This window comes from Suncus etruscus, chromosome 13 (assembly GCF_024139225.1).
Source record: "Suncus etruscus isolate mSunEtr1 chromosome 13, mSunEtr1.pri.cur, whole genome shotgun sequence".
Classification (NCBI taxonomy): Eukaryota; Metazoa; Chordata; class Mammalia; order Eulipotyphla; family Soricidae; genus Suncus; species Suncus etruscus.
This window is the reverse complement of record NC_064860.1, coordinates 37,668,083-37,685,213: the sequence shown is the minus strand read 5'-3', so window position 1 is coordinate 37,685,213 and position 17,131 is coordinate 37,668,083. Positions and strand designations below refer to the sequence as shown.

The 17,131-nt window shown below is 32.5% G+C and overlaps 1 long non-coding RNA gene and 1 other non-coding gene across 2 annotated transcripts in view; both read right to left on the bottom strand.

The window, feature by feature from the left end:
- The window catches only part of LOC126026149 (uncharacterized), a 224,402-nt gene that overhangs the window by 169,768 nt on the left and 37,503 nt on the right, over nt 1-17,131 (bottom strand). The gene's annotated exons all lie outside the window — the stretch shown is intronic.
- LOC126026672 (U6 spliceosomal RNA) lies at nt 15,146-15,252 on the bottom strand. The gene has a single exon (XR_007501895.1). It is a non-coding gene; the product is annotated as a U6 spliceosomal RNA (small nuclear RNA).

The following is a 17,131-nucleotide window of genomic DNA, read 5'->3' as shown; positions in this document are numbered from 1 at the left end:
CTCAACGAGTATTGACAGGGCCGTTCTATTTCTCAGGCTTTCATTTTCCTCAGTTGGAGAAGGATACAGTGCATTTTCACATTCTCAAAGTCTGCAGTTGTTTTTATATAAGAAGCAATTTGCTTGGGTCACGTCAGGTCGAATGGGATGCCTGCCCAGCTCTTGGTTTTAAAGGAAAAACATACAGAAAGACACAAAAACACAGCAGTTTCCTTCATTAAATTCCACTCTACCTGCCATGGGCTTCTAGCCACAATGGAATTTCCCACCCTGGCCTAGACTAGCCTAACTTTTATTTTTAGGGATTTTTTTTCCCCCTGAAATCTTATGAGCTTTCTTTTAAGTGAACTTTGAGGTAAGGATTATTAGATGATAGAGTAATTGCCTGGTTTAAAAGGAATCAGACTTAAGAAACAAATGCCGAGTGACCTCCCACAATATTGGTGGGTAACAGCTGCTTTGATAACTGTCTTTCAGAAACAATTCATAATCAGCATAAGAGAGACAATGTAATTAAAAACCCAATCCTGCATCACAAAATGAAGAGGTTAATACCCTATATTTTTCTTCACTCTAATACTCTAAATCTTTGCTTTGAAAAGAGAGAATGTTGCAGAAAAAATAGGAGGAAAAACACAAGGAAATAAATGGAGAAGAGAAAGAGAGAGGAGAGACTGTCTTTTGAGAGGAGAGAAGGAGGGACACCCAGGCTTTATAATATTCTCTTCTGAAAGCCATTATTGCATTTTCCCATAGCCTGGGGCCTATTGATTTAATCAGGAATGTACATGTGGATTATCCACATTTGAAAAGAAACAGAGAAAACTTCCCAAGAAATCCAAACTGGATCTGCTGAAAAAAAAATCTATTTGAGACCTGGAACTAAGTAAATTGTTCACATTATACTCAGAGTTCTAAGGAAAGTGGCTCAATACTCAGCTCTTTCACTATCTGGTGTCTCTTGGCTTTATGAAAAATCTTGAAAATGACCCTTACTTAATTAATTTATTGTAATCTGGAGACATAAAAGATATAAAAAAAATAAAGGAATAAATCCCAGTCTGGGGTTCAACAGGAAAAAATGGTAAGAAGCCTCAGTTTTAGGAAAAAAAGAAATCAAGGAAGTGAAATTACAATTTATACTACAGCCACTTGTATGCAAACACTTCTAGAAGAAAGGAACATTTTAAAGATACAGATACATTTTCAATATTGAAGTAGGAAGAAATAGATAACTTGAACAAACCAATAATACCTACAGAAATTAAAACACTAGTAAAAAGTCTTTCTAAGTAATTCATAAATGAATCTCAAATTGTCTAGAAACCTTTCTTAAAAGAATTTATATCTTAAAAATATCTTTCTAAAGACAAACTACCATACAGCTTCATTAGTGAAGTTTAAGAGAACTAGTAGTCAGTCATTAACTTAAACTTTTGTCAAAATTTTGAAAGTGGGAACACTCTCAAACTTATTCTTTGAAATCAGTTACTCTGACTCCAAAACTAGTAATGAATAGCACAGAAAAAAAGACTACTACAGACTGATAACTCTGACAAGCATTGATGCAAAAATTTTCAACAGTCTTCACAAACTGAACTCAACAGTATATCAAGAAAATCATTCATCATGACCAAAGCAATTCATCTCAGGGACACAAAGATAGATCAAGATATACATTCCAATCAATGCAATATACTACATACACAAAAGATAAAAATCACATGATCACATCAAAAGATGCTGAAAAAATATTTGAGAAGATCACATAGACATATAATTCCAAGAGAAAATAAAAATATTGGAGACTATACATTCCCTAACTTGCAACTATACTACAAAGTGATAATTAAAAGTTATCACAATGAATCAAAAACAGATATACAAAGCAATAGAAAAGCAAAGACAGGTCAGATATAAAACTGTGCACGCGTACACTCATGTAATCTATGAAAAGGGTCCAAGACCACAGAATCGGGAAAGAACGCCTCTTCAAAATATACTGTTGAAAATTTGGAAAATCATTGAAAAGGAGGGAAGGAAGGAAATCATGTATCAAATTGCACATCATGTATCAAAGAAAGGGCTTATATAAAAATAAATAGATAACTGACAAAATTCAAAATAAGAAAACAACCCAATTTACAAAAATTCTCAGAAGACCTGAGCAGGCACCTTTCCAAAGAAAACAAATAGCTGACATACACATGAAAAAAATGTGTAACATAACTAAATAAAAATTTAAAGAACTGTGATTTGCAAAGTTATTAACAGTTGAATTTTAAATTTCCCTCCACCAATGTTTCTCCTTCCCCCAGCCTGTCACTTTGACAGGTACTTTATAAGGTTTGATAGCAGTAGTTTAGATTTCTTGTTTTTAAGTGTTGTAGGGTCTGTCCTTTGGTATATAGCTATACAAATCCCTTACATTAACCTCACGTTAACTCAAGATTCCTAATTCTTGTTCCCTACTACTTCCCTCTTTTATTTTCTTCCATAGGTAGATGCCAATCAAAATCATAATGAGTTATATCATAAACACCTGATACTAATTCAAATAGCCCATCAAAAAGATTGATTGCAATAGATTTGGCAAAGATGTGGAGAAAAAAAGAACTGAAACTCTACTGGTAGTAATATAAACTGGCTTAGCCATTATTGAAAATGGTATGGAGATTAACTTTAAGAAAAAGGTAATGCCATAATATCATATAATACAGCAATACCACACTTACGTGTTTACTTGAGGATTTGAAAAAGCAATTCAAAAAACATTCATAGCAGCTTTATAATGGTAGTAAACATGGTATCAACCATAATGCATATCTATCTTTCACAATGAAGCAATAGAATAATCCTAAATGGACTATTACTCTGCTGTAAAAAGGATAACTCACACTTTGTAGATATAAAGGGTAGAACTTGAAATGAGATGGCTGTGCTAAGTAAAACAAGTAATTAAGTGAAAGAAAATTTCTAGATGAATTTTCATATAAATATAATAATTAAAAATTAATTGGTCAAAATAAAATTAATCCTTATATTTCATGAAAACTGATTTGCATCTACTGGGAATAAGGAAGCGGGGGAGAAAGGATGGGACAAATCTGGAATTTGGCAAGTTTCATGCACATACAAAGGTTTAAAGATCTGCACAATATACACATATAAAGTTAAAATTATACTGCTGAAATTCTACAGTATTTTGTTTTCAGTTATAACAATTTTTAAATGTGGTAATGAGGGAGGAAATTAAAGTATGTAGCTATTTGGGGGAGCACACCCGGTGGCCCTCAGGGTTTACTCCTGGCTATACACTCAGAAATTGTTCCTGGCTTTGGGGACCTTATGGGACGCTGGGGGATCGAAATGCAGTCCATCTTAGGTTAGCGTGTGCAAGGAAAACGCCCTACTGCTTGTGCCACTGCTCTGGCCCCAGTATGTTGCTACTTTTTTTTTTAACTCTTCCCATTACCAATAGTTTTGTCAAGTTCAAATTGAAGTCTAATTCAATCCACTCTCTTTAAAACATATTAAGTTGGTCTTTCTATTGATTACTTCCTAGCTGTATTGTACTCTTATAGTGCTCTTATTAGCATTATTTGTCATTATCAGTTTTAGCCTCTAATCTTCAAATGCTGATTTCTTGTTAAAGTTGATCGCAAATGTAACTGTTCTTTTAAGACCAATGGATTTTCATGAACCAAAGACTACTTTGCTCTGTTTTCCTACACCTTGACTCTTTTGTATCAGTTCAAGTGTTTCTACTCAGGAAGACCAGTATAATATTTTTATAATGTGTTTGTAATGTGAAACTGGAAAAGAGAGGTACAAAGTTGTTAAGGGAAACACTACTGCCATAGGTTTCATGGATGCTCCCCTTGTATAAACTATTCTACTTTAACTTCATTTTAGATATTATTATTTTGATTCTTCACTGGATGCCATTTTCTTACAGTAAAATCCATGTGTGTGACCTTGTATTTAGAGTGATTTGATGATTTTAGAGGTTCTTTTAAATGTTCATACTTGTGAATCTGTATGAAGACAGTTAATCTCAGTGTGACTGCAGTTCCCTGGGGATGAATATAATCTCTCATGAGCCTTTGCAAAACCTACGAATTTTAGATAAATGTCTAGTTTGTGGTTGTGCTCCCAAAGAGTAAAGGAAAAATCATTACCTACTGCAATTCTCCCTTAAGCTTTATAGTGAACTGAAGTACAAAGAAAACCTTTTTGCACTGTAGGCAGAATGTCAGATCAATGTTGAAAGCTAAGGAACTTAGAGCCTGTTATGTACCACCTCAAATATGAAAACAGGGTTTAACAATATTTTACTTTAAAAAGAAAATTGGCACATATCTGTATGTCATTATCTATTTAATCTTATAATCTTTATGGCAAAAGTAACCAAAGGGGGGACTGGAGCTGTGGTGCAGTGGTAGGGCGTTTGCCTTGCATGCAACTGACCTAAGAAGGACCGCAGTTAGATCCTCTGGTGTACTATATGGTTCCCTGAGCCAGGAGCGATTTCTGAGCACATAGCCAGGAGTAACGCTGAGCATCACTGGGTGTGGCCCCAAAAGAAAACAAATTTTAAAAAAAAGTAACCAAAGGATAGCTCATTGCATATTACTCACCTGGAAGCCATGGTTCAAATATTGGGAACCCAAAGCTCAGATTCTGAGGACAGTGATTATAGTTCTGTTATTTGACATAGACTAGACAATCTTGTAAATTGTTGAAGATAAAGAGGAGACACTGCTGTTTAATTTTTTTCTAAAGTCTATTCCATTGATCTGAGGATCTATCTTTATTCCATACCATGCTGTTTTGATGACTAGTGCTTTGTAATAAAATTTAAAATTGGGGAAAATAATACCTCCCTTATTAATTTTCCCAAGGATTGCTTTAGCTATTCGTGGGTGTTTATTCTTCCAAATGAATTTCAAAAGTGTTAGATCCACATCCTTGAAGTGAATCCACTTTCTTGTTGTTTAATTTTTAAGGAATAATTGAATATGTATACTTCAAAAGAAATATGGAATATATGGAAATGGAATATGTATATTTTAAAATATTTATGGTACTTGGAACATATGATAAATTGACAAAAACAAAAAAGGTAACTATGTAACCTCTGGGAAAAGAGTGAAATAAAATAATACTCTAGTTTTTAAGCTTCATTAGCATTTCTCTCATAAAAATAACATGTCTGTCAGAATGTTTATCAAGAAAGATAGGGGCCAGTGAGGTGGCGCTAGAGGTAAGGTGTTTGCCTTGCAAGCGCTAGCCAAGGAAGGACCGCGGTTCGATCCCTGGTGTCCCATATGGTCCCCCCAAGCCAGGGGCAATTTCTGAGCACTTAGCCAGGAGTAATCTCTGAGCATAAAATGCATGTGGCCCCCCAAAAAACAAAAAATTAAGAAAGATAAATAATGACCATGATAAGCTAGATACAACTGTAAGAAAAATAGTTTCTGTACATTTATATATAACATCATAAGTTATAGACATCATTAGACTTTATGACAGTGAATTGAATTACATTATTACAATATCAATATAAATGTAACATAGTTGCAGAACACAGTGAGTTAGAAATAAATAAGTCAATTCTATACTTCTCAATTTCCACACTCTTATCTGCCCCTATTTTGTCACCAATTTAGAGCAGCCTAACCTTAAATTTTGTGAAAGACCATTTGGCATTATTATAAAATATTACACATAATAAAAGAGGTGACACATGCTTTATCATATATTACTATGATACAAAGTTTTTCACCTATGAACTATATTGTATCTTATATTATCACAAGCGTATAGACACTATATAAGCCACCATATTCTGGCTCTACTAATATTTGTGGGTATCTTAAATTAAAGTATATTTAAATTATATACCTATTTAGTGCCACATGATTTATGATATAAATTTGTACATTTTCTGAGAAGATGCTTACAGAGAGAATTTTCTGTTACTTAATAAAGGAGAATGAAAACTATTGTTATTGGAAACCATATTCATGTTTAAATTAATATTTCCTCAACTTTCAAGTGGAAGGATAATTATAAAATAATTGAGACTGGTAATGATATATTTTATGATATTTTTACAAATATTACATATTTAAATAATATATGCAATTATACAGTTAATTAAATATATCATACGATTAATCTCCCTTCTCAAACTGAAAGAATCAGTTATATTAATTGATCCTATTGAATAAATACTATTTTCATAAATGCTTAACAATAATACATTCTCCTTTAAATTTAACATATTTAAATATCTTTAAACCATCAGCTTTTCAAACTTTCCCCAACCTTTCACAAACTATGAGACTGAGTTATTGAACTAAATAGCATAATTTGATCATCTATAAGTGTAATAATAGCAATATCTAACTTCTATCAATATGCTGAAAAATAATGCATTTCATACAGCTATTGTGAATTTTTTTGAGACTGAAAGTTGAAATTATTTTAGAAAAGATAAACTGTCTTTTCTCTGATTGGCAAGTGATCTCCAAAAATTTCACTTTTGACACACTCAAATAAGAATGCAAGCCCTGCTTATGTAATTGCCAGTTTCTTGCCAGTTTCAAAGCCAAGATGAATTTACCCCTTAGCTTTCAGTTTTACAAGATGTTATATGCATACTACTCAGGATAAAATTTCTATTTGAATGAGGCAAATGTTGAACAGGGATATTAACTGAATCAATAGAATTGGGCTAGCCTTTCAGAAAAATCACTAACTACTAACAAAACCAATAAATAAATAAACATCCATACAGAATTTTAGAGCTCTTTCTATAACACATAATTTATGAAAAGAAACTTGGAATACCTATATAATTTGACATTTGAAATAGTGGCCATCACAGTTCTATGGAAGAAATTAACAGCTGAGAACAACTGAATTTCTTTGGATCTGAATTTTCTGTACTACATTAAAAAGTAACAAAAGAATAACAAAAACTTAAATAACAAAAAGTAACTAAGAAACAACAGAAATAATTAACATACTATTTCTGTTTGTAGCAAAATACACTAATAATTTGTAATTCCTAACTTGGGAAAAATATTGAGTTCACACTTATGAGACAGTTGAAAATAGCTGGAGATGCTCTTTTGATATCACAATTGGGAAATGTTATTGACATCTTATGAGTAGAGGTCAGGAATACTGACAATAGTCCTCCATGCACAGAATAATACTGACCTACTCACAGAAAGAATTATTAAGTCTAGAATATGAATAGTCCTGTTGTTAAGAAAGCTGGTACTGACTTAACATCACAAGAGACATTGACCTTAAACAATCAGCTTCATCAACATTTAAGTAACTCAGTATATGGGATAGTCTAAATGAAGATACTTTAGAAGTAACACTACTTCAGATTCATGGTGTGGAAAAACCTGCATTTAAATCTAAGGAAAGAAATAGTAAATCAAGAAGATATTTGGTATCTAATTATTCCAGGTATTATAAACAGATGAATTTATATTACTGAATCAAATAGACTAAAACCTTCTTGAATTCTAGGCCTCAAAATATAAAGGCATAGACCATATAACATTATCCTGACAGAAGTAATTTAAATTTTTACACAATGCAGAAAACCTATTTTGAAAATACTTAAGAACAAGCAATGAAAAGTTTGAAATAATATCTCAGGCACATAACTTTTTCAACACATAGCTTTTTCTATATGGATTAAAGTGTTCATTTGTACAGCTAATAAATAACTTCACTGCTCATACTATATATCTATGAAGAAAGCACATCAGGACAATGCTGAGAGTTTATCCGAAGACCCTTTATGTTGGAAGAGACATTTTCAGCTAAAAGAACACACTATAAGCAATGAGATAGTAACGAAATTAATTTTTTAAACAAACTGCAGCTATTTGTTAAACATTTAAGTAGATATAATGCATTGTTAAAGAATAATGATTACGTATGAAAGAAAAGATACATACATAAAATTAAAAGATACATACATAAATTAAAAAGATACATACATAAAATTGTAAAAAATTAAATTGCAAAAATTCATTCACTGAAGATTAAACTCAATCTTGTGATATTTTACTTTTAAGGATTCACTTGCAGAGGGAAATACATTTTTCTATAAAGAGGATACCTGGAGCTGACATACTGGAGAACATTTGGACACTACCCTTCTGTGATTTAATTATTGACCTGAAGTGATGATTAACATTTTGCTTTTAAATTGCACTTTAATTAGTGATATCAGGAGCTAAATGCACTGGGAAATTCCAAAAATATTGACCCTATTTCCTACCACTTAGAACCCTAGAAGTATTTTCCCATGCAGATATGTTTTATGGCAAAGTAGCTGTATATCTGGCTCAGCCCATACAGTAAATGAAAACTCACTATTTCGTGAGCTTTTCATGTTCTTTGCATATTAACATTCGTTTTGACTTTAAAGGAAAATAGACAGGTTAGTAAATGAGCAAACACAATTTTAGTTAATTTGGGGGTGGGGGTGAGGGAGCAAAACACAGCTCTCAAGGGATCACACACACTCTTGGCCCTGTTCTTAGGGCCCACTCCAGGTAGTATTAAAAGAAACAAATGCAGATCTAGGGATTAAATCAAGGTCAGTGGCATATAAGTTTTACCCCTGGCATTATCATTCCAGCCCTGATTTTAGTTTTTTTTTATAGCAAATTAATTTAAAAACTGTTAAGGCATCTCTTACTGAGAGACCACCATTAAAAATTACATCTAGAATAAGACAAAGAAAAAGATTAAAGAGGAAAAGTAAAAAGTAGCAGTCATGTTTTGGTGAAAGACTAATTAAAGAAACTTATTTTGCTCTCAAGAAAAATAAGACTCTACTAAAGTAATATTAATCCACTTAAGATAACTTAAAAACAGCGAGAAGCAGCAAATTATGTGCAAAGAAAATGAGTGGTGGCAGAAAAATGCTGTGGAGTAACTATGCGTGTTGTGTCATTTCTGACTCAGAAAAAAAAAAAGAGGTCAAATGCAACCTACTCTAGTTTATGATATGTTTTCTAATAGGACTATAATCCTCTCACAAAGGAATTCGAGAACTTGTTTATTTTATTTACTCATTTCTTTTTATTTCTGCCCTGTAGTTTATTGTCTCAAGTATTACTTGAAATACCAGGATATATGCAGACATGTCTGCCCTAATGGTATTTGTTAACCTATATTACATTAGTGTTAGCCTGAATAAACAAAGATGAACACTACAGGGAACCAGTTAGTCAGATTATTTGTAACTAGTTTGTATTATTATTTGTTATAGTATTAATATTTGTTACAATGCTTATTACTTTTAACCTAGAGATTAGCCATTTAAAATACAGACTAAATTTCAAATAATCTTATCATCATATGAAAAAAAAACCTATTTATCAAAAGTGTCCCTGTAAATCCCTAAAGGGAATGATGTACACAGAAGAATTTACTGGAACTTAAACCTCAAGGGCCCTCACTTGCATGGATCTTTCCAAATCTCTAATATAAATTTTACACCATAATTTTGCATCCTTTCTCTTAAAGAAGGTCATCCAAATTGTTTAAACTTCTAGCAAAAGCTTAAATCAGAAAGTTCTGAAAGGCTAATTAGGTGACGTAAAAAATATACTTTTACTAGGCTATTATAGAAATCAGAATTTCCAAATACATCACTCTTGTTATTTCTGTCCTCCATCCTGGCCAAAGAATAAATGCCATCTCGCCCTTCAGTCACAAGGTCACAAAACTCTTAAACAGAATCTGTTCAATAACAGAATAATCACAGTGAGTTTTTATAATAAAAAGTTTAAAAGCAAATGGTAGTTTTCTAAGAACAAAAATATGCTATAAAGACAAAATCTTTCACTAAAAATAGTAAGTTTTATTCATACCTAAGGGATATACACATTTGAGAAAAAAAGGTTATACGAGTGCTCTCAGTACAATTTACAGTACTATCAACTGAAAAGTTGTGGTGAGTTTACGTAGGGTGTGGGAACTTTTACCACTAGTAACACCACATGTCTGTTTTTTCTGGTTTCTGAAAACCCCAAATAAATCCCACAAGCACCTCTAAGACTTACCATGGAATTCTGACACTTCTCAGTAAGAAGTTCAGTAAAAGATAAAAACTTTGAATTTATTATGCCTGTCTGCACAGTTTCCTATAATTCCTTTCCCAGTTTTTGAAGAAAATCAAATAAAAATTAATTCAAGGAAAAAAATGAATGAAATTACCCCCAAATGGAATACTAAATTGAAAAATAATAGTTAAATTGTCCATAACCATTTCCTGTTATAATTTTTCCCTCTCTCTTAGAAATGAAGTAAGAATGCTTCAAATAAAAAAATGTAATACCCATCCCATCTCATAAAGGGCCCACTCACGTAAACAGGAAGCTTATTAAAAGAGCTTTTCTTGGTTTCCTGACAAAGCCCACTTTTATTTTGGTGGCAGCACCTATTAAGTAGAGGCTTTTTTTGTGGGAAGGGTGAAAATGAAACACTAAAACTCCATCAGGATTCTGCTGAATTTAAGTTAGCTGAATGAGGGAGGGAATGATAGAGGGAACCAGGTTGCTCATAGATCAAATAATAAACTTCAATCTAGTCTTGTACATTTTATATATGTACAGTCAAGAAATCACAAAAATGTGGAAGCATTCAAGAAGCTGGTAGAGTCCCATTCATAAAAGTGCCCAGCTCATGACATGAAGCTTGTCAAAAGAGCATTGAGTACAGTTAGAGCACTAATAGTAATCACAATTATCATGTCTATGATAGAAGCAGAAAGCCAGTCTAAGAGACAGGTAGGGGGTTGGGGTGGGAAGGGAAATAGGGGACATTGGTGTTGGGCAAATCGCACTGGTGAAGGGTGATGTACATGACTGAAACCTAAGTATGAGCATTTATGTAACCACAGTGTTTAAAGTAATTAAATAAAAATAGTGCAGAGTATTTCACATATCAAACTATTGCTTCTTGGCTTTATCTTGAATTGTTTGTTATTTTGTTTTGATTTGATTTTTAGCATATTGGCTTTCACTTGTTCCAATAAGAACTATAGCATAATGAAGAATATGGCCTGAAAGTTTGAACTTGGCTACTAGTTCTGTCTTCACCAAATACTCTGATGGAGACTTTTCTTGAGCCATTTTTGGAATGTGGAATGCAATGTAAAACTCTTCATAAACCGGCTCAAGTTTCTCAAAGCTTAGATGGGCGAGCATCACCTGTCTCAAAAGTAGAATGTAAAGACAAATTCCAGTGTCCATTTCTGACCCATTAAACTAGATTCTTAGACTCTGCAATTAAAACCCACTTCACTGATTAATGTTGTACCTATCAAAGTTTAAGGATCACATTCTAACTTGCCTTAATATTAAAAATAGAAATATTTATATTTTTATATAATATAAAATGTTTATATATTTAGATATTTTATATATAAATAAATGTACATTTTAGTAAGGTTTATCTGTAAACTGTAAATGAAAACATACAAACTTAGCTGCTCAATCAGTGCTATTTTCCAGGTTAGCCAAAAGCACCAGAGAAAGTACACAGGCTCATTTTCCAAAAGATCATGTTTCTAACCATCCCCTGCCATGCCAACAACAATCCACTTTATCTTCAGGGAGGCAGGAAGTTCACAGGAGCTAGAAGGAAGAGAGCTGAGAGCTGAGATATAGGCAGGGATTCTGTAGAATTTTATTTATATGACTACCTACCCCACAGGGTGATATAAGGATTAATTCCTATTTGGTAATTTACTGTGTGTAAAATGCCTTGAGCCCCTTGGAGGAAAGTGCTATATAAATGTAAAATAATAATTATAATAATAATAACCTAGACTATTTAACTGATCAGTGAATTAGCCAGAAGATTTAGGCTGCCAAGGGACAAGGCTGAAACCATTATAAGTAGAAACACTTTACATCATCATATCTCATAACTGTTATCACAGAAAGGGGAAACAAAGGGTAAAAATTAAGATAAATCCATGTTCTTTACTGATTTAAATGACAGAGGATCACCAGTAATGTTTCCTGAAAGCCAGGAAATGCAAAAATGACAGCTGTATTGTAACTCAGGCACACACCCTGAGGTTTAATATACTTTGGTTTCTTATTTGTATAAAAAATTTCTCATTGATGCAACATTTAAAACTTTACTTTTTCTTAGAATATTTCAAAATCATTCCTTTTAGTAGGTAATGATTTACTTTACTGGAAAATACTGATGTTACTTTATAAAGTACAAGATATATTCAAATGTGTTGTTTACAACCTATTTTACTCCTTTATTCCTAAGAAAAACCAAGATTTAGCCTCTGAGTTTAACATCTGAATTTTTTTGGAAAATAGACAGCAGATAACTTTCCTTCCCAGGAATGTAAAATTTGGGTGTCTATCCTCATATGAACTCAACCACTTTGAGCTCTTAGATTATTTGTTTTATTTATTTTATTAGAATCATGGATACTCTTCCCTAAACACACAAAGCAGTTGGACCCAGACCTTTGATATATTTAACATGAATCACTTCTTGAACAACAAAAAAGCAGAAGAGAAGGCTATAGAAACCTTCACAGGCAAAGCTTCAGATGCTCAAAAGCAATTGTTTGGTTATTCCACTTAGTTATGCATCATTCAAAAAACACTTTCTAAATAAGGCAAGGTTCTTTTGTGAAGAACAGGCTTTGGGGCTTTGACAAGTTTTAATTCTAGTTGTTTTATGGCTCACACACGAAGTAGTTACAATGTGCATGCAAAGACATAATGTAGCCCATGCAACATGCAACAAAGTTTTAAGTTGAAGATTTTGAAAGACAAAGAACACAAGGAAAAGGATCAAGTTACTTGCTCTATTTTTAATGATTAACTCTTAGCCTCAATGATTTACTTTTTTTTTTTTTTAAATCTAGTCATGAATCCTTTAAAAATAGGTGTTGACTAAGATGAAGAAGTCCTGAAAAATAAGGTTAACAGTACAACTCAAATTATCTTGTAAATACTTAGAATAAAGGAAGGAAAGGGAAGGAAGTGAGGAATGAAAGAAGCAAGAAGCAAGTGTTGTAACTGATTCTCACTGCATGAAGTACTATTATAAATGTCCTTGGATATTAAAATGTCATTAGATACAAATATCTGACATTGCAAATAATTCCAAGTGTGGATAAGTATTGAAACACACATGCAAATTTATGCTATATATGTATATGTAAACATAGACACGTACATATATGCCCAAAATAGAAAAGTTCGGACACAGTTTTCTGGCTATAAAGTGGGTCTCGGAAAGGATAGAAGAAAACAGTCTGATAAACTGTTTCTGCCAAGGTCACTAGTAGAGAGCAAATCCAGTCAAGTGCTGCCAATAATCATTTTGACTAAAAACATTTAAAAAGACCCATTTTTCCTTGTCAGATTTTTTTTTTTTCCTGAAGCATAACTGATATGGTAGCCAATGTCCTGGTCTTCCTGCCACATTGGAATTTCTTACCCTTACATCAAAAACCCAGCAGCTGTATTCACCAAAGTGGAAAAACTGACAGCATTGTCTGAAAGACACAGCTTGGGATAATTGCGCCTTGTAGTTCTCCTGTCAATGAATATTATCATATTCCTCTCACGATTCAGGTTACTGTACTTTTTTTTTTTATTTCTACACACTTAGCCACTAAACACATTACTGTTCCTTTAATGAAATGGACCAAACGTGACAGTCTGAGCTGTGGCTTAGCAGTCTCAAGATTCCATTTTAAAGCCTCTGTGTGCAATTTTTTAAAAACAGTCTTTATGTTTCCAGGAGCAGCAAAAATAACAATATTTTTTACTTGATATTATGTTTTCTAAAGGAGGATAACATATATCAGTGGGCAGGCACAATGCAAAGGGGCAAAAAACTCATAAGACTAGCAAACATATTCTCTTACTGAATTTATTTACTAAAAATATACAATGGAATTTTCAGACATAATGGATTTTTATTTTCTCATCATATTTAGCTAATGCATAATTCTTAGGCTGATAGTAGAAAGACCACATCCTAAGTTTAGAATGATGTTTACGTTTAGAAATAATAGCTTTTCTTTACGTTTTAAATGTTAACTTGTTAAGAAGAAAAACATTTCAAAGCGTTGCAGTCATAATAACAACAGAAGCAGCAACAATAAGTGCATTAATATAAACTAACAGTTCTGAGCTCTTAGATATCCCAGGCGCCACTGTAATCACATGTTGACTCAATAAATCTTCATAGCTTCAGCAGATAATAATGGCATTGCCCCCACTTTATATATTGAGAAATAAAGGCAGATATTGATTTAAAAATGCCCAAGATCTGGACCAGAAAGAGTAAAGCTGGTAGGGCACTTGGCTTGAACGTGGCCAACCCAGGTTCAATCTCTTGTATCCTACATGGTTTCCCAAAAACAGTAAGGAGTAATTGTAACCCCTGAACACTTAGAGGTGTGGTCCTACCAAATAAAGTAAAAATGTACAAAATCAGATAGAGAGCAATTAAAATTGTCATAATTTATACTAGGGGAGCAGATCCTGCTGTACAATAAATATTTTGGTGCTGAGATGCCCAATGCACCTTCCCTCCCCTGAAATTCTTCTGCAATGGTTTTTCTCATAGCTTTTGCTACATATTTGAGAAGTGCGTGGAAGGTCAAGAATTAAAAAGCATTAATATTACTAATTTTAATCCTTTATATACAAGACCATTTCCCCAATTAAATCACATTTCTTTTCAGATAAATTATCAAAATAAAATTTATATATTTAAATTATATTATTTATTATTTGTTATAATATATAAAAATTATTATGAATTATTATACATAAAATTTATAATAATATAGTTATTATTTATTATTCATTAGAAATTTAATAAACATTGCTGGATAATTTAATAAGCATTGCTGGATTCTTAGATGTACTAGGTTCTAGAGTAATAACATAAATTAACTTATTAAATCTTTGCAATAATCTTGTCAGGTAATATAACATGTATATCAATTGACAAACTTTAGTTAGCATTTACTATTTATAGTTCTGGCTATACTGCCGAATCCATTATGGTACTATTAATATTTTTTAAAGGTAAACATATGGAATGCTTCACGAATTTGCGTGTCATCCTTGCACAGGGGCCATGCTAATCTTCTCTGTATTGTTCTAATTTAAGTATATATGCTGCCGAAGTGAGCACCATTATGGTATTATTGCAGGAAGTTTTTTTGTTCTTGTTTTTTGTTTGTTTGTTTGTTTTTTTGGTTTCTGGGCCATACCCTGTGACGCTCAGGGGTTACTCCAGGCTCTGCTCTCAGAAATCACTCCTGGCTTCGGGAACATATGGGACGTAGGTGGATCAAACCACTGTCTGTCCTAGGTCAAACGCATGCAAGGCAAACGCCTTACAGCTGTGTCACCACTCTGGCCCCTGCAGGAAATTCTTATTCTATAGTAGGGACCTTTAAAATGTCCATGTTACATAGAAGGAAAGTTTCACTCATTCTATTAAGTGGTCAATATATGAATATTTGACTACTACCTGACTACATCACTGAATTTGAGGTAGGTGTCTATAAATGATAAATTAATTTAACGATAGCTATTACATTACTAGAACTTGTACTACACAGAAAACACTTGTGTCTATCCAGTAACATTCATTTATTAGTTAATTATTAAAACATTTATGCATGCTAGGCATATGCTGATTATTTAAATTTTATTATTAAAATAATTAAGTATTTAATGTCCTTTTACTTAACTTTATTTTTTACCTTTACTCAGAAAAATCAATCCTCTTCCTCTCTTTTTTATCTGCCCACTTTTTCTTATTCCTTATTTTCAACCCAAGTTTCATAGTATAAAATTCACACACATTTTTGCCTATAAAAAGCTGTATGTCAAGGCAAGGAAACATTTTAATTATATTTACTCTTCATTTTGAGTACAATTCTTTTTCATATCTGACAAAGATTTTTGAAGTGACTACAGAAAGGCAAGGAAAGCTGAATTTTCAAAAAAATTCATTCATGTACAATCTTTTGTCTAATATTCCCGTAATAGCTTAGAACATTTAAAAGAAGGTTTTAGGTATTTTTGTTCTTTTCAAATTGGCAAAATTTGCCTTTTTCCTTCACATGTTTAGATTAGCTTTAAAATCAACAAACAAGGAAATAACATATTCAACTTAAAAAAAAACACATTCTTCATTGGTGCCTTGGCATCATCAACTAATATCAGCACTTGTGAAAACTGTCTTTATTCTTTTTAAAAATAAAAGAATTGAACAAATGCACACAAAACTAAAGCAAAACTAAACCTGCTCTCTTAAATAAAAGAAAAAAATGTCTAAAGGCAACTGGAGCAACTGAAGATTATTTTAATTACTTAGCAAACTTTTCAATATTGCCACTATTTTTTCCATCTCCATACTTAATGTTTAAGTGATATTTATGAGCTTTAAACAATATCCATTTAATTTTAAACAAATAATTCTAAAATCAATAGTTCAGGCACAAGTTGCAGAATCAATATTTCTTATGTATTTTTAACTCTCATTGAGTTGATCATTTCAAAAAAGGAATGTTCATTCAAAAAAATCTCTTCTGAAATTTCATTAAATGGCTCAACTATGTAGAAATTATTTAAAATATAATGCCAGAGAATAGTGATTTATATTTATCTAAACAACATGAGCATAAAACTGACCTTCACATGTTCAGATAATTCATCCATGCAGCCATGATTAGTTAAGATATACCTACTATGTGTTAGGCATTGAATCACACAATAGAAATATGGGGCTGGAGAGAGCACAGTGGTAGGGCATTTGCCTTGCCTTCAGCCAACCCTGAACAGACCCGGGTTCCCATATCGTCCTGAGCCAGGGCGACTTCTGAGAGCAGAGTCAGGAGTAACCCCTGAATGCTGCTGAGTGTGGCAAAAGTAAAAAAAAAAGGAAAGAAAAAGACAAATACAAATAATACTCAGCCTGATCTTAAAATCATAGCAGGGGTATAGACATTACAGGCAAGAGAGAACAGAGATGGAACACAAAATGATTCTAATCAAACTTT